The sequence below is a fragment of the Drosophila biarmipes genome, chromosome X (genome assembly GCF_025231255.1).
Source record: "Drosophila biarmipes strain raj3 chromosome X, RU_DBia_V1.1, whole genome shotgun sequence".
Classification (NCBI taxonomy): Eukaryota; Metazoa; Arthropoda; class Insecta; order Diptera; family Drosophilidae; genus Drosophila; species Drosophila biarmipes.
The window spans coordinates 26,153,457-26,175,566 of NC_066611.1; the positions used below are offsets into that span (position 1 = coordinate 26,153,457).

At 45.6% G+C, this 22,110-nt stretch overlaps 1 protein-coding gene across 3 annotated transcripts in view; it reads left to right on the forward strand.

Moving 5' to 3' along the window:
• Positions 1 to 22,110, forward strand: part of LOC108024185 (uncharacterized) — a 68,615-nt gene that overhangs the window by 26,145 nt on the left and 20,360 nt on the right. For 2 of the 3 annotated variants that reach the window (XM_017094024.3, XM_044093679.2), the window contains exon 3: positions 11,194 to 11,246. The exons of the other annotated variant lie outside the window; for it this stretch is intronic. The gene's annotated coding sequence lies outside the window, so the exon portion shown is untranslated. The remainder of the gene's footprint in view (positions 1 to 11,193; positions 11,247 to 22,110) is intronic. 3 annotated transcript variants of the gene reach the window in all.

A 22,110-nucleotide genomic window follows, 5' to 3' on the forward strand; every position in this document is an offset into this window, starting at 1 on the left:
AATTGCCAGTTAAAATTTTGCTGACATGTCAGCAGCAAACGTCAAACGCACCATGGGAATAGGAAAGGGAATGGGATTGGGAATGGGATTGGGAACGGGTCCTCTGAAGGGGAGCTAGAGCTGGAGGGCGAGGAGCGAGGAGCGAGGGGCGCGGGAGACAGAACGACACTCGATGGAGACAAGTGTCAAGTGGAGTTTTACGAGATTTCGTTTTTGTTTAGCCTCGTTCAACGGGTGTCGCCTTCGATGAGTGCTGAATTTTGAGGCGAAACAATAGTTTTATCGATCGATTGCCTATCGATAAGCGGAAAGTGGAATTGAAAAACACGATTTATGCGAGGAAATGGAGTTATAGAGTTGATCAAATGCTTATCTCGGTCCATTTAAGATTGCCAGATATTTGATTTTAAGTTACCTGGCTAACAAGTTTTATCGATCGATTGGCTGTCGATAGGTGGAACTCGACTTATGAGAGGAGATCCAACTAAAGGGGTCCTTTGGCTTCCAGCAACTTGGATTGTTTGTTTCTTTAGAAAGTCTAGCTTTGCGCATTAGAGTGTCACATGGCAGCTAGATATAGTTTTTCACAGTGATGATAAATATTTTAAAGTTCAAGACAATAACTTTAAAGTGAACAATTCAAAAGCAGTTGCCATATACTAATATCCACAAGAATTGGCAACAAACGGAGTAATAAAAACAATGTTAGGCAATGGAAGTATTTCTTATTCAAATAATCCGAGCCGGCTTTTTAAATATAAGTATTTGCAATATCCCAGAAAATACTTTGGGAATATTTGCATGTTCATAGCAATTAAAATGTATGCAAAAAAGTGACAAATTATGGGGTTAACCGCGAGGTAAGTCCATTCGAACCAGTGCCAAGAAACGACCTTCGCTTGCCAAACGCTGGATAAATATTTACTCACAGCCCTGCTTGATCGAAGCCAAATTGGAAGCCAAACATTGAAATCCACTCGTTCACTCATTCAGTCAGTCAGTCGGGCAGACAGTCAGTCATTGAGTCAATGACCCAAGGGCATCGTTTAATAAACTTTGAGCGTGTCGAAAAACTGAATTTTAATGTGGGTGAAGATAATAATAATGGTGGCCGTGCGGAGATAATAATAACGATGGGTATACGGAGGATGGTACATACAGTGTACCTCGGCAGACAAACCAAGAGCTCTTCCAGTACGCAGTGCACCACGTGTGCGACCATTAAAACCGAAAGCGAGAAACAAAAAGCCGAAACCTAAAGTTAAGTGTGATAAAATGTCATTGAAATGTCAGTTCAACGAGGTGGGTGAGATGGCCTCAGAGCGGGTAGAACTGACAGAGTGATCACTTGACTTTGGTCGCTCCGGTTATGACAGATTTATGGAGCTCTGCCGATGAATTGTCGGCATTTGGCTGCACTTGCAATATACATTTGTGCGCAAACGGACGCAATGGAGGGAAAACCTGCCGTCGAATTTATTTTCAAGTACTTTTGACACATTTAAACTATCATTCCATAAGAGTACAAAATATTTCCCGCATCAGTTTATAAAACCGGCTATTCTTTTTGAAGTACCTTAGATAAATGACACAAATTTGGCAGAATCCTATGGATACTCCACGTTTTGTAATAGGAAAGCTCAAACCCATAGTTTTAAAGTAGAATTGTACCTCCCCATTTTCAAGTAATGTATTTCCAAATCACATAAGTTACAAACCTCGATTGAGATCAACCCTCCGTCAAACTCCCAGCTAATTATCCTCACTCACGCGCGGCGGAAAATCTAGAAAATTCCACGTCAACATGGAACATGGAACATGTCTCCGATTCCGATTCCAATTGCCAATTGTCAACCCTCGTCTTGGCAGACTTTTTTCCCTATTAGCTATCAGCTCGCCTTCTGTTTTCCCCGGCTTTTCCCAATTTCCCTTTGGCCTTTTCCCAAGCCAACCCCAACACATCCCATACCACCCATCCCCTTCCCCTGCCCCTTCCCCTATTTGCCAACTGGAGTGGCTTTGTTTTTATTGTCGCCTGTCGCCTTACAATTGATACATTGATAAATGATGTTGCCGACACTCGGCACTCGACGCCCGACGCTAATTTTGTGTGACAAACAGCTACATGTCAATCCTCCTGTTTCGTCCTTACGACTCGACTCGGCTCCTTGAGCAGCTCCCTGGCGAGTCCTTGGTCTTGAACGGCGTGGGGACTTCCCGTCTTCCTGGTTTCCCTGAGTGCCCCCAACAGCTCCTGTGGCTCGGGGTGTTGGGTTATTTTGAGCGGCATGTGTCGTTTGGTTGTGTTATCCGGTGAGAAGTGTAGCCGGGTTTCGATTGGAACGTAATCGAATACCAGATACCAGTAAGCGGCTATCAAAGGCACATCACTCATTTATTATTATAATCCCAGAAGTTCTCTAGGGGTATTTGTAGTTTCGATGGCTGAATAATGACGGCTTGCCATGCGATATCCTTGTAATGCCCACAAGGAACTGGGCCACCTAATCTATTCCGCCTTTGCTTCCGAAACTTGTGGTAACTCATGGGGAAATCAAACAGTCTCAGCAATTAAAATTCCATTAGGGAGGCCAAAACCAAAGAAAGCCAAACAAAACTGGGGTCTAAGCATCGAATTTAATTGGGGATCATGGACTGAAATGGAACCCGGAATGAGAGCTGCTTGATTTCCTCCCACTGTCTCTCTCTTCCTGCTCAACGATTCTGGTCAAGATCCAGATCCGGCGCCGAGGCTGAAACGGAAATAGATGTCCTCTGCAGGTGGCCCGTCCGGAAGATCCTGCACCATGGCCAATACCTGCATGTGGTAGTGGAGCTCTTCGGGCATCCCGGATTCCTCCAGGTCCGGTGGCACGTGGACGGATGTGTTCGCGGATTGACTTATGCCACGACGATTGCTCCAAGGGATCGTAGGCTTCTATCTGTCCGCCCTTCTGGGGCGCCGGCACCAATGACAAACGGGGAATTTGGCGACTGGAATCAGGCGATCACACCCAGAATTCGGAGAAGTGCTTAAATTTTATGTTATTTACAAACTTAGTCCTGGCAACGTCAAATGGAAAACACAATGCCAAAATCGATTTAATTTTTGAAGTTTGCCAAATCACGTCACAGCAGGTTCCTCGGCAGTGCTTTCAGCTAACTAATAGCGTTTATACCTTTCATATTTGTATGATTCATGCGGTACATGAGCTTCAATTGAATTCTACACTTTTAAGTTATGTGAAAAGTGTGGGGCTCTATGGAATTGCATTTCCTTTCCGTAAAGTTATAATAAATTGTTTTCAATTATAAAGGGTTCGCGTAGTCCAAATGCTGGTGCTTAAAAGCTCTGCCTAACTGCTGTGCATAATTTCTGGAGGTCGCTCATCCGCGAAATGTGCTCGGTGATTATGCCAACCTGTGGCCATATTCGCTGGCCAACCGATATGGCCGATCGCGATCGGGGCGATCGTATGAATACATATTCAAAGATAACGACGATGAGCCGCACATCTGACCACAATTAACGAACATAGTCACCCGGAAGTAGGCGGACGGCCGATTATTTGATAGTTTTCATGGTTAGTTTGAGCGCTTTCCGCCAGAGTGAACCTTCAGAGGATTACCATCGCACGGAGCGGAGAGCACAGATTACTCATATTTATTTGTGCCGGCTATTTATATTCATGTTTATATTTATGGCCCTGTCGGTTATTGAATCCAGCAATCCAACATTCCGACGTCCAAACTGCTGGAGATTATTCATTATTTTCGTATATATTTTGTCAGCTTTTTTCAACGTTGATTTTTTCCCTGCCATTGTTAATTGCGTTAAGCCCAAGTCAATTATCGAATGTTGAGAGAACGAGGGGGGCGCTGCTGCTCACATTTTTGATTTTAACTCCCTCGATTCGTCTGATGTAAATAGTTTTTGCAGTCGCATCGATGAATAGATGACATCATGTGAAAACGTGAAGTTGGACAGGCTGTGCGATGTCTATATAAGGTCGGGAACGAACTTCAAAGTCATTGGATATGTTGGGAAACTATGAGTAAAAAGAAAAAACAGAGAATGCCTTCAGAAGGAGTTGGGTATAACACACAATGTTTAAAACAGAAAAGCAGACGAACACTGTTACTGAAGGCCAGGTCCGAAAAGAGAAAAGATTGTTATTTAGAGTTTATTAACACTGAATGTAAGAGGACACCTTGATGAAATTAAAAACAGAAGACAACTAAATGCGAACTTAAGCCGTGACGGTGATGACTTGGATAATGAAAACTCGCATGAAAGACCAAAGAATACGCCAAGAAAAGATCATGAATCCGGCCAGAATCCAAGGGAAAAGCCATCAGACGTAATCCGAGTTCAGAGAGCGATCGCAGCGACCCCAAGCGAAGGCAAAGTACAAATCCGAGATACCAAGTGCGGGGCTGGGAGATGGAGATAAAATACTTAAGCGCTTTCAATGCCCCCGCAAAGCAACCTCAAATCAACTCTAAAATCTCAGGCGGGTTTTCGGAGTTTCTTGAACTCTCGCAGGCGGAAGTAGCAGCACTTATGACTCACATATCTGATGGATACACAGATACTCAGCCTCCAGGTGTGCTCGTTGTGGAGTGCTTCGAGTGGAGCCCACCGAAAATATCAATTTGATACTTGATACTGATAAGGTAACTGAATAATAATTATAGTTTAACTCTCTGCAGCCCTGGGAATACCTCATTTAAATCTGAGAACACGCAGTAATTCGACTACTCCCACATCCTGACTCCCCACCCCACTTAATGAGTGCCGCGAAAACGCGTAGGAATGTGGATCCGAATGCGAAGCCCGATTGAATGATGAGTAGTGTGTATATGTCATAAATTCATTTTCGATGGCGCCCACGCCTGCAAAAAGTCGGAGAGTTTAGGGGCCCGATGAGTGACAATCGCATTTAGGTGTCAGAAGAAACTATTTTTAATTTCCCACCTCGCTGTGATTTACGAGGGCAGGGAAATAGCAATGCTGCTGGAGAGAGCACAGAACTTTGGCCCCGAGAGTGGGAGCACTTGAAGCTGGAAAACGGTTCACGGCTGGGCCCACAGAGGTTTAGAAACACACGAAGGTAGTTGTTTTCCCCGTTTTTGGCTGCGATTTGCTTTCGCCGTTTAAAGAGTATTAAATTAGTTTTGTTGAAGTTCTTTTTTATTTGTTATTAGAAACACGAATCCAAGAACCTGAGCTATAGAAACGAGATTTCCGATTCGTAAACCATGAATCCCACAAAAAATAGTTCGCCAAGATACGTGATTGTAAAGCTAATTCAATTGTGGATGCAGTCTTTATGCAGCACAAGTTTTGAGTCAAGCTGAAATGTTTCTTTCCCACGCTTATCGAAATAATGCACTCCCAATTTTGATTCAGCAGATTAAGTCCGTTGAACTAGTTGATTTGCCCCGAAGTCTGTGATGGCAGTACACAGACTCTGTAATGCACCGCAGCATCCTATTATCTTGCCAATTAAATTTCTTTGACCCATTTCCCGGGGCCACTCGGTGGAAAAGCGGAAAAGTGCAAATGGCTGGTCGTAGGATCGTAATGTGTGCCACTGGAGCCGCCTGCCTTTGAAAACTCAAACAAAACATCCTCGCTGCCGCTGCTTCCGGTTGTCCTGTGTTGTCTGCAAATGAAAATGAAAATGGAATTAAGCACACAAGCATCACAGAGAGGCAAAAGTACTCACAGTGCCGCATATGTGTATATATTTATATATAAATACATCTCCTTTTTTGAGCTCTTTAAGGTACTGCACAGGCACTGGAGGTGGGGAAATGGGGCAAAATCAGAGGAGCAACACAAAAAGTTCAAGTATCCCAAGAGTGCCCGTTCTCTGGATGAAAGGGGGAATGTTAGGCGATAGAGTGGCACTTTGTGCCGAGTGCACTGAGCGGGATTCACTTGCAACCCCGATCCCCACCCAGAAGCCAAATCCCCTCGTCTGAGTCAAGTCAACTGAAAGGTGGCGTTTATATTGTTAAATTTCTACTACCATCGCCCTCGCCTCCTCCACTCCGCTCGGAATTATTCAGCAATGTTTGTTACCATAAATAACTGTTAGAATTTATTAGCCCAGCGTTGAGGGTCTTCTTCTGACCGGATATCTTCATTTTCAGTAGAACTGGAATTTTCAGTCACAATTTCGAGTGAGTTTCGTGGTGGTTATAGTTGATAGCCAAGGCAAACTCATGGGGTGTCCTTACTTCAGAACTACAACCGTTCTCCGAAAGAAACTTTATTTTAGAAATAGCGTTTTCAAGAACAGTCTCGACCTCAGTCGTCTGAAGCAGTTCTTTATTTATCGCGTCAGTAAATGGAATTGAGATCCCCTCCGTAGCACCTCTCGATCCTCTTAAATAGTTTAGCAGTGCAGTTTGCTCCCCCCGCGTCCGGTTTTTCTGATTAATATGGCTCACATGGCGCTCGAATCGGAAGATGGGATGATAATGACGACGAGGAATGGGCATCTGGCATATTTGTGCTTGTGGTGGTGCTAATTTTGCGTGCCGACAGGACCTTAATCATCTCGCTGGCCATCCCCTCCGCCCCTTTGAGTCCGTCCCTGCGTTCCCTGTCAGTCAGCGAATGTGTTTTGAATTATTGCGCTGTAAATTCAAAAAGGATGATGATGCTCCCCCTGCGCAGCTCAAGTGAAAAAGATGGCAAAACAAAGGGATATTGTGACAAGGATTTATTAGTGTGGAGTAAGAGGGGTGCTCGTGCTGCAGCAGGCCCATTGTCCGTTGTCTTTCGGTGCCCGGGGTGGGTTTTCAGCAGACCGAGGACTCTTCCCCAGGGCCGAGGGCCGTGTCAAAGTGCAATTATTGCTCATTGCACGAATCTGCTGCTTCTTAAGGGGCCGCCTGAAAATTCCTCATCCGGGAAATCGGATCTTGGCACCCAATTAGTCGGGTATTAGGTTACCATCTACCTACCCTCACCTTTCCGCCTACTTAAGCGCCCTCCGGACCCCTTTGGACCCCTGAAGGACGCCAGAGGGGCGAAAAAGCAGCAAACTTTCGACCAATTTACTTAATGGCTTTGGTTATAAGCAGGACACGGCTACTAGTGCCAGGAACGATCTCTTTAGCCGAGAATAATGGCCAAAATCTGCTGCTGCGAAAGTTTTATTGCAATTGCCAAATTAATTTGCCTGCCAGAACTTTGCACAGGCGAAAAGGAAGGAGCGGCAAAGTAGCAGCAACAGCCCCACAAATGTGCGTTCATTAATTTTATTTTTCATTAAAGAAAAGCAAACGCCGCAGGGGCCAAATGAAAAGTGTCATAAGACCGCCCTTAAAAAGGGAAATCCAAAAAAAGGAAAGGGGGCACAAAAATTTATATTTGACCATAAACAAAGGGCCGCATGAACAGCATTCAAATTATTCGAAGCGGAAAAAGGGAAAAGGTGGGCGAATGTCGGAGAGGTATCACCTTTTATTTTAATATTTCAGTCATTAAAAATCGTTTCACAGCGGCAGCAGCCGGCGACTCAAGTGTTTCGGTTTCAAGTCTACACAAGAGCGGCCGAAATATGAAGCAAAAACCTATTCCGACCGATGGAAACAGATCGTTGCACCTAAGCAATTTCAACAAAAGCAATAACCCTTATCGCTGCCAAAAAAAGAAAATGTAAAAAAGACAGTCCAGGATGGAAGTACCCTAGAATATTTTAAATTTCTGTGTCGAGCTTTTTATGATCACATCTTTTAAATAATTTTACAATGAATAGCAGTTTAGCAGATCCAAAATCAAATGAAAAATTCCCCCTGAGGTTACTTACCACATACAAAACTTGGATTGTTATGTTCTCTACAACACTTACCTGAAAGGTGTTTTCACCATTGAGGGCAATCCAACCCAAAAAATAAACAAAAAGGAACTTCAAACCATTAGGTCTAAACGTTTTTATAACGCCGTTCGTAAGCGGCGGCACGGGAGGCGCATCGGAACTCGAAGCTGAGGTCCCCAAAAATCTCGAGCGTAGCTGGGGTGGGTCTTCAGATTAATGACAGCGCAATTTTTACGATTGTTGGCCAAGTTTCGTTCGAATAAAGTTCCGCCGCCCAATGAGTTTTCTTCACGTGCTCCTCCGCGCTTTTCCACTGTTCCGGCCCGCGGGCATTTCATTCGTTTCCCTTCACGAAATTTATGAAATTTCACCTTTCGGCTAAGCAATTTGCTCCATTTACATTCTTTATTAGCCACCGCAGTTTACCAAGAGTTTCCCGAGGGCGAGGGAGAAAAATTCTTTTAAAAGAATTTGCGCAAGGAGCTGGGGAACAAAGTTTCCTATTCCTGTTTGGTGCTGCAAAGACGAGGATCAAGAAAACGAGTATGTGAAGCAGCTAGACAGTGAAAATGAAAAGAAACAAAAATAAATAAAGCCAAAGATTAAGCTAATGAGAAGAAAAAACTGAAACTTTTCAATGACATCATAAAATTACTGCGGACTAAGTGCAGTAAAGTATAAATATGTTGGAATTTGGGATTTCGGAATTGGAACAGAAAGCAAATGAATTCCTAAGAGTCTATTCAGTTTGATATGAAGCAAAATAAAATGGTTATTCGGTGATCAACCGCGGATTGTGAGCGGAGTTAATAGTACTTTTTATGAACTGAAATTAAAAATTTGAAAGGTCCGAGTAAACAAAGTGCATGGAAATAAAGCCAAACAATGCCTCAACTTTTTTATTGCAATTAAATAATGACGCAGTTTAATTGCAGCAGAAAGTAAATATGCTGCAGCAGGGAATGCGATAAAATTTAATAAAAGTAGCTAAATAAAGAAGAAATTTGATTAAGCGCAAATATGAGAAAATGCAATGAAATAATTAATTGAACAAAAAGCGGAATCAAGGGAATTAAGCGAAATGGGTTTAAACCACATTTGTTTCCACCAAAACTCGATAGAGCTTGCCTTGCCACTTCGTTGACATTTTTGGTCCAAAGTTGCTAGGCAACGTAATTTCCAACCCATTTTTCCATACCTCCACTCATATTTCACAGAGACAGGGGAATTTAATAAATTCATCATCTTTCATTTAGCCTGTTACACTGCCCAAAAAGAGAACAAGAAATGGGGAATGGAAATCGTAAAAAAAAACAAAACATGGCCATGAGGAGTTACCAAAAAATAAGAAGGAAAAAGACACGCAAAAATGAAGGGAAAAGGGCGAAAAAATACAAAATCGTGACTGTCATTTCAACGAAGCGAAGTTATTTTTCATGACAAAGCAGCCGAAGAGGAAAACTCCTCCGACTCATTTTCCGACATTTGGAGGGGGAGGAAAGGAGGCATCCCAGCGTTAAAATACCTTTTACTGGCACATTACCCCCCTCTATTTTCGGCCCGCCCCCGAAAGAAAACCAAAATGCAGTCGACTTGGCTGCGTTTTTCATGAAATTATTACGACTTTGGAAATGGGGTCGTACAAAATGTCGTTACGTTGGCGGAACAAAGTTATATATCCCCTGCTGCTGTCCAGAGAGCTCGTTTTAGTTTATTGTTGAAAATTTCTTCATTGCATCTGCGAAAAATGTTTGAAAATTATTTGAAAGCGGCAAATCGAGCCACAGAAACGAATTGAGCGAAAGGTAACTCTATTCATGTCACTGTCCCCACATGGCGCATTGGGGAAGGGATCCTCAAGGGTTCTGAGAAGGACGTGTAAGTTGCCTCTTACAAGCAGTTGATTTTCGAGCTTTTATGGCCCAATCAGAGGTTGATTTTATAGCCATCTTTATCATACATATGACGAATATTTGACCTGCGTTTCGAAGTATTAAGTTGCCTTTCTTATGGTGGAATAAAAAAGGTTAGCGGTTTAAAGCTTCTAATTTTGTCTGGGTAAATGGGTGAACGTTTTCACGATCTTAATGAACATAAACTGTCTCTTCTTGGGTTTAAACCACTTTATTTTATGTTGGAATGCAAAGGGTCTTCGTCTAAAGTTTCAACATTTGAGCTTCACTCAATGTGGATCTCGATCTTGACCCTTCCTTGCGCGATGATCAGGTATTTGTGGCAGAGAGATTCTCACGCAACTGACGATCAACTGACCCCATTGATCTGATCACTATTCTCTGGGTCTAGACGGCCGAAGAAAACTGTCACTGTCTCTCAGGTCTACGGCTGTCTCTTTTCGTCCGCCCGGCGCTGTCTCTTTTACTCGGACTTGGATCCATTTCCCCCTTTTTGATGCCAGATCTTTGTCACACACACGTGTTAAGGTCGCATTAAAAGACCATAAAAAAGAGCGACGCACAACTTTTATTTTTACGCTGCGACTCTCCTTTTTTCGACTGCTTTCTCGCATCATCATCATCACCATCACCATCACAGTCACAGTCGTCGTCTCGTGATGAAGGCCATCAAAAATCTAATAAGCGTGAAATAATTGACATTTAAGCAAAGCGCACGCAGATAGACAATGGACTTGGTGTTGGAGTTGAGTGGAGTGGAGCGGAGTGGAGCGGAGCGGAGTGGAGGTGGACTGTGGACGGTGGATCACAGAACAAACCGCAGTCTGTCCCCTGGCAGCCCCCTGGCAGCCCCCTGGCAGCCCCTCCGCACCCCCAAATGCCTACAGTCCCCGATTTTGTAGGCCAAGAGACTGACTGAGAATCATGACAGATGACCGCACGTACACTTCACGTTTCCACGTTTCACGAGCGACGGAGCCGCGACCAAGATACATTGTCCAGGAAAAAGATCGTTCTCCGTTTCTGGGTCGTGAACCAAAAAAGAAGGAAACAACGAATGTGAAATAATGAGTTGGTGTTTCGTTCTCCGGCAGGGGAGATGCTCATTCGCATTCTTGGCACCACTGACGCGTTTTGGCACCTGTCTTTAGTTGGTAGTAAAAAGAAAAACGACGTGATGGGCATGCACAAGGGGCACCAGGAAGGTCAACTATTTTATAATGTGGGCAGAGTGGGGGAAGCCGGGTCTCAGACGCAGTTTGAACGATCTCCCTTTGGGTTGCTGGGGCGAATGACGCCCTCCACAGCGAACTCATCAAATTGTTGATGGCCTGAAGAAACGGCACCACCACTTATAGGCAAATCAATATCCATAACTCAGCCGCCTATTTCTCTTTGCCTGTCCAACCACCACTTAACCCAGGCCTCCTTCTTTTTTGCAGTTAAAACGGGAGCTGCAGCCCGGGCCATATATCCAATGTCCACAATTTAAATGGTGAGTGCAAAATAGAGTGTGAAATGCATTTATAAAAGGCATCCCCCTAAACTAAATTGCTTTCCGGCTCAGTTGGGTGTGCATATCGGAGGGGCTTGTTGGCCTGGGGTTTGGGTTTGGGTTTGGCTGCTGGGCTGCTGGGGTGCCGGGGTGCCGGGGTGCCGGGGTGCTGGGCAGGCTTTACCTATCAACCAAAATGAATGTCTGCAACTCGACCGCCGCCCGCTGAGTTGAAAAATGGAAAAAGAGTGCAAGGGCAGGGGCTATAGGCTGCAAAAGGGAAGTAAATGCAAATAGATGCCTCGCTTTCATAGACAGATGGACTACTGGTTAGCCGGCCCATGGAAAATCCCATGCTGACTGCAACGTCACCGGGCCCAAAAGGGGGGATCGAAAGGGGGGCGACTGGTCACGGCTGCGGAATGTGCAAGCTCACCATCATCACCGTCCCTATCATCATCATCCGCTCACTGTGCGATGACGTTGGAACACAACATTTTGTTTTCTCCGTTTAGCAGGCGTCGCCCCTCTTTTTTGTTAGAACCCCGATGACGGCGACGATGACAAGTACAATGTAGCAGTACTTTATGGGGACTGCAGGATTGGGGTCACCAATTGGAAGAGGGGCTATAGAGGGGTGGTGCAGATTTTGATTTAGCTGCTTATTGCAAGACCAATGCATTATTTTTGTTTGTAATAAGTCCGTATGACACAGCCTACGAACTCGATTAACCGACTGGATAGATATATAAAGCGCATTAGAGCCCGTGGCATCAATGTGTCTAGGAATGTAAAGCGGTGTCATAAAGCCACATCAGTACACATATAGTGGGAATGTTTGTTCAGTTTTATGCTGATCATCTGATCACCGAGCTCCCTAGGAACCCAGGCACTCCCGGCCCCGCCCGTCCATTTCTCCTGCCATTACGCTGACCAAATATTGCCACAAGCTGTCGTCAGAGTCCTCGTCGAGGGAGAGACATCGGCAAAGCCAACTGTGCAATTATTTGCACAACTAATAATCCACTTTAGTGTCTTATTCAGGGCAAATATTGGAGGAGGGATGACAGGAATGCCGTGGGGGAGTGGGAAACTTGGGTCCACAAGACATTTGCTATTTGCGATTTGCGATTTGCGATTGTCATTAGCGGCACAAGGAATGGCAGTGCAATCCCCGAAAATAGGGAACCAACCCACAAGATTCGCATCTCGAGTGCCAGTCGTGTTTGGCATTTTGCAACCGAAAGCCCCGAGTTCCCCGCGAAAATGTCAACAAAACGTTGTTAACTATAAGCTGCTTACTTGCTAGTTTTGTTTTGCCCCGTATTCCTCTGCAGCTTTATTGGTGTGTGTTTTTGCGATTTTAATTTGGCTGCCCATTAGGCAAACGGCCTTGAATCTAACAGCGGATTGATTCCCACAATGAGTTGGGCAAACTGTTTGCTTTGAATGCGGGGTACAGCTGAGGCCTTTGTTTGGCTGGTCAGTCGGACGTATTGCCGCAGAAGCGCTGAATGGGGCTTTGGTCAAAATAGGAGGAATCTCCTTGCCGCAGGCTCAGATTGCACCTCAAATGGACTTAGCCCACAGCTGCTCTTTCAGCAGTAATCATACTAAGTGTCCTAGCCTTTTCCTTCGTTAGCTTTAAGGAAATCTGAAGCATCCGAATCAGGCATATCAAAATATGTTTGTCCGAAAAGTGTGGACGGTCGCCTTCAAAGTTGCTAGCTGAAAGTCGCTCGGCCGGCGTCATTCACCTTCAAAATAAAATCATGTCGCATTTGTAAAGCGGAAAAACCTGTAATTAAGTGTCTCGCCAGCTTTTCGCTTTTCCCTGCGGCCCCCGAAACGAAATTCAGCCGACCCAGTGTGGACAATTTGTAATGGAAACTTTCATTTTCATTTCCATTTTCTCCCACCGTTCGGCTGGCATGAAAAACTGGCGACGTAGCTCTGTTGGCTGAACAACTTGCGATGTTGCAAGTTGCTTATCATTTCGACTCGATACGTTTCATTGACACGACAATGTCACAATTGCATGCACTCAGCACTAGACGTAATTTCAATCAAGCTGCAGTTGGGCAACAGCACAGGCAGTCGCTGCAAAAAGGGCGGTGTGGCACAGTTTGAGCTTCGCTTCAGAGAATAGAAGATAAAATATGATGAGTTTGATGGAATTCGGTATCACTTCCATCTAGATACGGGACGTGTCACTCCAATGAGATTGTCATCTGGCTCTTGCTATACTGTGTACTGTGTTTGTAGGGGCACCAGAGGAGGTAACTTAAGCTAAAATGCCGTGAAGTGACTTATTTAATTTTCGACTGGACTTTTTTCCCAGCTGATTGACCCAAGATTGAACTGAATATGTGGGTCCGTTGGTGGTTCCCAGCCCTTTCCTCTGCTTTCCTCCCACGTTTCAAATCGAAGGCAATAGCTCAGCAGCATATTCCGTTCTCCGCCGCCGTCCATTTCTGGCCCCTCACTCGCACCTCGTCTTCAGTGAGGCAGAAGCAAATTGGTCTGAAACCCGATGACATCCACGTCGCGTTGCTTCCGCCGTATTTTGTTGTCATTGTCGCCAGGGTCTCCGTGCCCCATCGCCCCCTCGCCTCGTCGCCCCTCTAATTGTACTGGCGACGGCCAACTGGTAACTGGGTGCAGTGACTGAATCCGAAAGGGTTGGCTATGAGCTAATGAATGACATGCCATCCTAATGAATGACAAGCCTTGCTCTTGCTTGCGCCTTAGATGGTGCACTGGAGAAAATGTCAGGATCACTTTGTGGGAAATCGGAAGCTACTACTTAAAACTTGGCTTAAAATCAGGGAGTTGCCAAGCAGCTCTGCCAAATAAAGTCTTTTTCAGAACAGATCCATTATTTTTGGTATGATAGTCCATAAAAATGCATCTTTAACGATTTGTTTAAAACTTGTTTTCCGCCTTAATCCACATCTGTATTTTTTCAATGGGCAGCACCCTTTGCGTGCTTTTACATGTGCATTTCTCGCTGTGCATGCTTTGCTACCTGAGCAAATCAATGGCTGGGCTTAAACAAAAGATGAAATACGATATTTGTCCTCGACGCTGCCTGCTTTTCCCACTGGGTAGTTGTTGCTGTTGCTGCCAGGGAAACTTGAGCTGAACTAACGGTTTCCACCTGCATCCCATGCACTCGAAGAAAAAGTGGAACAGAATGCGGAGAGGGAGAAAGATCACATTAACAGTTGGTTATTACGCTTTGCAAATGCCAACTTAAACTTGTCAACGTCGAAAACGAAGCGAAAATTAAGCACAATAAATTACGCATACGACGCATAAGCCAACGAACGTCGACCAATGCAACTCGGCGCAGGCCGGCAAAAAGTTGCCCGTAAATGAACAAAAATAATTAAAAATGCATTTTTCATTAAGGCATTAAAAGCACGGCCAGCAGAAAGGGGAGAGAGGCGGCCATTCATTTATTTCATTTATCTTGGGGTTGCCCGAACTCGAACTGTGAATCGCGGACTGGTAACTGCGAACTGCGAATTGCAAACTGCAAACTGCAAACTGCAAACTGGACTGCGGCCCGCCAGTTCATTGATTACAATGCCGACGTCGAGTCCCAGAGATGGGAAAAGTATTGGGGATGGCCCGCCCTGGGGCACTCTGTTACTGAACTTCAGGATAAAATATTATGATAATATGCTCTGATAAAATATTGTGTTTGTAGGTTTTGACTCATACTTAAATGGGGACAGGAAGCAGGCCGACTTTCGGATGTTCTGTGCCTACGTAGGGCTGGACTTAACGAACATCTTGCGATATCCGAAGGAGACACGAGTAGGTTGTATTGGCGAAGGCAGATTTTATGCATTCAGTAGCCAATGGAAGGTACAAAAGTGGTTCGGTTGCCCTAAGTCAATGTAGTAGTTACTGAAACTGTTATATGCTGCTTATTCGGAAACTTTGGCGTATTTCCTCTTCCGATATATCTGATTACCCCTGTCCACCCCTAGGTCGCTGGCGAGATGCGCTGGGAGTTGCGTTTATGTCATTTTGAAATTATCATTAATGCCTCGGGCGGCTGGCGCTGGGGCCGGGGTCTTTTTGTGGGCGGCGGGGTGAAGGATGGGGCGGAGGCGCAGATATGACCACTTCATTTCGCAAACAAACGGCGGCAACAACAATTTGTGCGGTGAGCAGGTCGGAAAAGGGGAAAAGGCTTGTGGCGCGTGACGGTCATTGAAACAATGCGCGGAAAAACGCGTGTAATTAAAACAATAAAAGCGGCAGCGACAATGCCGAAGCAGCGCACCAACTACAACAACAACGCCCGGCGACCAGAACAGCAACAAAACGTTCGGTTAAGTTTTAATTTTCACAAGTGTGAAAAACACTATTGGAAAGGCCGCGCACATTTGCGAAGCACAAAGCGCGCCTCTGCCAACGAGCCACTTCCGCCCAACAACAACTAAAACAAGGCACAGCACCACTAGCCGCCACACCTGAAGCGGCAAACAAAAACCACTCTTGAACAAACTGGGAGTGAAAAGAATTTTCCGTTTTTATTTACTCTCGCGGACTGCGAATGAAGAGTTAAATTATAGGGCTGGCGAACAGACAACAATACTCGGTGGAGTCGGGGGAGAGGGAAAAGCGCAGAATTTCGCCTAAGCATTCCGGAATTATGCATTCACCGTGCTCAGATCCCGGCTAATTGGGTGGCTAGTTGAGTGCTGTGATGAGAACAAGATCACCTGAGCTGTCGAGGTGAGTGGAGGGGATAGTTAGAGTTATTGCGCGGGTTTCGACTGTGCCTAAGGAGTTGAGTCAATCAAAACAGCAACGAAATCAAATCGAATGGATACGGCTCCGAATTTCAGGAAATGCAGCCCTACTCAGTCGTCGCCACAGAAAGGATAACAATAAAACCGAGTGGGATGCCAATCGGTTGATTGAAACACAATGGCGATGTGTTTGGCAACCTGCGGCCCACGCTCCGTTCCATTTTACTTTTGCTCGCCGATCGTGGCATGTGCCGAAATATCGCTACAACTTACCACGAAATGTGGCAAGAAAAGTGAATGTCTCCCACACGTTTTCCCAGCCATATAGTACAATATAGCACATATGTGTAAGCGGGGCTTTCGGCGACTGTTTCTGAGCCAAACGAAAGCGAAAAGATCTTGGCAACTACCACACGGTTGTGGCAAGTCACTTTTAGGGGCAATTGCGCAATGCTCCCCGGAATGACGTGACATGTACCGCTGAACCGCTGAGCCGCTGAGCCGCTGAGCCGCTGAACCGCTGAAAATCGGAAGTGGCCCAATGGCTGAAATCAATTTTCCTCGGCGACATCTGCAGTTGGCTCTTGTTTGTGCTTTTCCATGTGAAGTAATCAAAGTAAATAAATAAACTGATGAGCGCCAGTTGAAAGAAATCAAACGGAAGAAGCAGAAACGCCAATCATGCGCGCTAATAACAGAAACAACAAAATAAATCCTAATGCGATGATGGCGCCGATGATGATGCTGTCGAGGAAGCTGGGGGACACGGGGACGAAGACGCCGTCGAAAAGCAGCAGAAATCAATTTAATGCAGTGCAATCAAAAGTTGGAATTGAAGCGCGGACAGCAAAGTTGAAAGTGCCCGCTACGCAATGGCAGAAATCTTAAGCAGTGGTTGCCGGTTGCCTTTGGTTTAGTTGCATAAATCAGCAGACTGTGCGCCAAGTGACATAACCCACAGAGACACAGTGAGCACTCGGTGACGAAAGCCGCCTGAAGATGACTTGGAACTTGGAGCTCGGAACCTGTAACTCCCGGGAATGACAGCCACCTTTTGTGGGCCCCACGACGATGGCCATAATACCCGGCCATCGTCGGCCATCAGCCACCAATTTGTGCGATGGTCTCAAACCCATTGTATCGCCCAGCTTTCTTGAATATTATTTGGCTTTCGTCTCCGTCTCTTCTTGGAAATATTCAAAGCTGCCCTCCCTCGTTCTCTCATTCTGTGGCTCAAAGAAAGGCTTAATACGCTTAGTGTCGTTGAATCGAACCTAGCAGTCACAACTTTTTCTTTGTCACCTGTGTTGTGCCCAATTAAAAGTTCTATTGTGTAAATGCAGAACAATGAGTTCCCTTATCCGAAAACGATTCGGCCATTTTTCTGCAGCGTCGAACCGTTCCAATCTTTCGAAAATTATGCAACCTTGCGCGGCAATAAATCTGAGTGAGACATTATTGCCACCGATCCAGGCCCTAAAACGAGGGGGAGGCGATGTGTTGTGTGAAATGCGGACGCTAATTTGCATAAACGCTTCATTATGTGCCATTATCATATACATTTTTAGTTGTGTCTGGTCGAGTGAGCGACACCTTCACTTTCGGCGATTTGTGTTTTGTTTAATTTCGTGTTGTTTGCTGTTTGCTTTGGAGTTTCGGGGCTTTGGAGAGTCGGAGCTTCCTCCTCCCAGTTTTGTTTCTGCTGTGTCAACAATTTGCCGCTGGACACGACAGAGCCCACAAATTTGATGTCTGTGGGATATTTCCGGCTGGCCGTCATCATCGTTTTGCGGTGGGAATCCGAGACTGGGAGTGGGAAAACCACTGGCCCTCGGAGTTCGTGGGTTGCAGCGCTGTTTTTCGTGCTTTGGCTCTTCGGCACCTGCTGTGAGGGCACGCCCCACTTTCTGGCCGCTTTGGCAATGGCAGTGTGTCCCCAGCACACACTCGGCGGCAATAAATCACGGACAACCAGAGTGGAGGGCGTGTCTCAAGGCAATCCAACTCCGAATCGGATTCCGAATCGGAATCCGCATCCAAAACCGAGCCCGAATCCGAATCCGATTCCAACTCAACCTCAGCGCTGTGCGTGTACACAATCTAATTACCCGCGAATTGAAAAGATACAGTCGAAATCCGAACACAAATGAACGGCATTCCGAACGATTCAGTTTTAGAATTGTCGCCGTGAAAGTTGCGCGACCTTTGCGTTTTGCGGAAATCAAAGTGCGACACATTACTGTCGAAATCAGCAATTAATCGAATTTAAATCAACACATTTGTTGGCCCGGTCCACTCCCGAGCTTGAGGGCTGTCCGCTGGGCAAGGGGCGGAGTCGAGCAGGGGCTTCGGATCGGTTAATCGTAAATGGCATGCTAATTCCGCGGCTGGGGCTGCTGCGCCGCTTTAAACGGCACTTATGGTATACTATATATAGCTGGTGAGCAGCGTGGATTCCTCCTCGAAACCGAAGCTGAGTCACGGCAACTTTCGGGAATTTAATGCGGCTCTACGAAACGAGTATGCATATGACGAATACGTAGTTTTGTAGGCAGTTCAGGCTTGGGGTTCGGATCGGCAGAACCCGGGATAATCCCGCCGCACAGAGGAGAGAATGGAACTGCTCTCCATCACCTGGCACACATGGTGCTCGCATGGTGTATAACTGTACCCCATGGACTGTAACCCAGATTAGCCAGAGATTCCGCTCGATTCCCTCTCCTCTGGGCCAATCAATTGATTGATTATGAAAGCGCTACACATACGGAAAGCATAATCAACGATGATGATGATACATAAACTGTTACGATGTTTATTTGTTTTTTCAATAAACGCAGCCGAAGAAGACGAATGCCCCGGCAGAGATGGAGAAGACGGAGGAGCAAACCGTAACCATTATTATTATTTATGATTATTGTTTACTCTCGCTATTTCGGCTGGAGTTTCGTTTCGCTGGGAGGCGGAAATGGCCGGATGAACTAGATAATTGAAAGAGTCCGGGTTGGGGATTTACGAGTCCATGTAGAAACGTGCCCCTGTCTTTTGTAATGTAATGGGGCTTAAAAGTCGATGGGAACGCCACGCACTACCCACTGCAAGTAACACAAACCAATCTAACTGCTCACTGCACCCACACGGAAAACCGAACCGAAAAGCCTGTTAGCTCGCATTTTTCCACAATTATGTCCAGCCAGTCCCCTGATCTGATAACACACCCCATTTGCATAGACCCAGCTCAGGGTCAGATCTTTCAAACGATAAGCCGGCCTGGAAATTTCAACTTCCAACCTCTTCGCAACCCTAAATCTAAGATATTGCCCGTGTTGATTTATGGCAGCTGTGAGTGAAATTACCTTAAGTGCTTAAGGTACTTAGCATGCTTCGGGGAAAATGTGAATTTAAGATATCGTTCGTTGACCCCAGGCGGTTTTTAGATACGGTGAACACTCAGATACCTTTGTATCGCTTGCTAACCCAAATGTATGTCTGGTATCGGCCCTATTATCTTTATATGCAACGATCATTGAACTCTAATCTTGTATTTGCTGCGTTCCATAAAGTAACTGCTGATTTGAGTGCGATAAATAGACAAACTATCCCAAAGTCTGGCACTCCATTTGTAAAGATTTTCACCGATTTGCATTAATCACCAAACGATCAACGAACTCCTCTTGTATTTGCTATGTTTTACAAAATAACTTGCGACGTGAGTAGGATAAATAGGTAGCCCATCCTAAAGACTTGTAATCCATTTACGGAGGTTTGGTCTAGCAACGGTCATTGAACTCGAATCTCGTGTTTCCAGAGTTATATAAATAACTTGGGGTTTGAGTGTGATAGACAGGTAACCTAAGCTGAAGTCTTGTAGCCCATTTATTCAGATTTCCTCGTCCTAAGTTTGATCATTGCCTGTCGCTGAAAGAGGATTCTCACTTAGATGGGGCCCAATGAACCGAGGAAATGGGGTGTATTCATTGTTGGTGTCATAGATAAATCTACGGGGGGGTTTTCTCTCCAACTTTCTTCTCGGAGCTCCGGGAATCGTGGCTCGAATTCTTCGGGCTTCCTCGCTTGACTCATTCAATTAGTTGGCGCTGCAACAAGGTGAAATTGCATTTCGTTGCTCTTGTTTGTGCTGCTCCTGCTGCTGTTGCTGTTGTTGAACTTGTTACAGATGAAATTAACATTTTTATTGAGCGTGGCCGGACCGGATTTTCTTTCCTTTTTCTCTCGCTCTTTGGATGTGTGCTCGTATACTGTGGACTGTTGTATCTGTGTTTTCTGACTGTTTTCAAACGGTCTGCATCTGTGTGCCTGTCTGTGGGCTTTGGAGTGGGACGCGTGCTGCAAAAATGCTGACCGGTGGCCATGTGAAACCGAAAACCGGCTTGACACGTTGCCAAAGCCAGTGGTTTTCTAACAAATGCCGTTGGCGCTCCGCGGCGCGTTTTGCAGGCGACTTTTACAGCGCGTGAATCGCTGCGCTGCCTTTGCTTTTGCTTTTGCCTCTGCTTCTGCTCTGGCTTCTGCCTCCATTAAACTTGAACTTGTCAAGCGATGCGTGGCAATTTCAGGTAACCGATCGCCGGCAAACCGTCAAAAATCAAGACCCACATTGGCCATTGGGCATTGGGCATCCAGTGACCCCACCGAGGTGCGCAGGGTTCAGCGGAAAACTTTTATGTGCAATCGGGGATTTGGTAACCCGCCAGAGGGCGAGAAATGTCGATGACTCGGTGGCCAGGTGGTTGGTTTTATTCCAGACTACATGCATATATTTCGCATGAGTGAAGAATGTCCAGCACAGATGTTTGTTTTTATCATTACTGCACACAGATGACCGTCCAATGACCATACCCAAATTCACTGGACAACTTTCAAGAGCAGTCGAGAGTTGGGTTCCGAGAAACTTTGAGTGATTCGTTAGACAAACTTGGCACTGCAAGTGGTTGGTAACATTCGAGACATTGGCCACTTGATTGGCGGGCAGAGGTAGTCTCGTGCTGCTGCAAATGATGTCCATTGTACACCAGAGAAGTCGAAAAGTTTACCGGCCCAACTTTGTTGATAGAGCTCATCCGGGGCCAATAGCTTGAAGAGCTTCGCTCCCGCCAAGCTACCCATCTGCAGCAGGATCAATTTCCCCACCGGCGGCACAGGCGGACAGCCTTAGAAAATATTCATCAGGATGAAAAATAATGGCGAAGCAACATTAAGTTGCGGAAACTCTGCTCCGCAAATGCAAACGAACGAACAGTGAGCAATACATCTGCTGGAGAGAAACCATAATCTACAGATGCACTTCACAAAAGAGCTGAAAAACCTCTGTTTATTTCCCAGTTGATCCCAACTATACTAATCAAAACTAAATAAACAAAAAAGTTTGGGTATACTTCAAGTTCTCAGTGTACCCTGCACATGGTGCAAAACATAAGCTCATGGTGCAGACTCCTGGCAGAAGGCAGCCCAAACTCAAACTCGGTTAAATATTCATACCTCAATATCCCCGGGGGCCCAAAGCAAAGTTTCGTCAAAGTAAAATTGCAATTTATGGCTTATGAAATGCACTTAGCTATCACAAAAATCTGGAATGTGAAATGCGAGCCTAGTTTTTGCCTAGCCATCTGCAATCAATGCGTCGCCCGAAGGCGATTGAACTTTGCGAATTCGGGTTCGAATTTCGAGGCGAAAGTCAAGTCGTTGGCGTTGCTTTTGTTTTTGCTTTTGTCATCGCTGCTGGGACTGGTGTCAATTTTGGTCAGCGCTTTCGCAGTCCGCCAAATGCCAAATGAAGAGTTTACAATGGAAAAGTCTATGAGAAACCCGTTGGCGGGACAAAAGACCCCGTCGCTCGATGATGGAGAGGGCGAAAGACTTTCTCAGACCGATGACCGGAGCTGCACGATCGACCGATTGATTAATTGCCGGCACAGGCGACGCAACCTAGACTGTGACAGATTGCAAGACCAAATGTGAACAGCCCCACCCACGCAGCGTCAACTTTCCAACAGATCCCGCCATCCACTTCATATTTTTCTGGCTTATGGGGATTTGGTAGTTGTGACAAATCTGTTGGACAACAATTTCCAGAT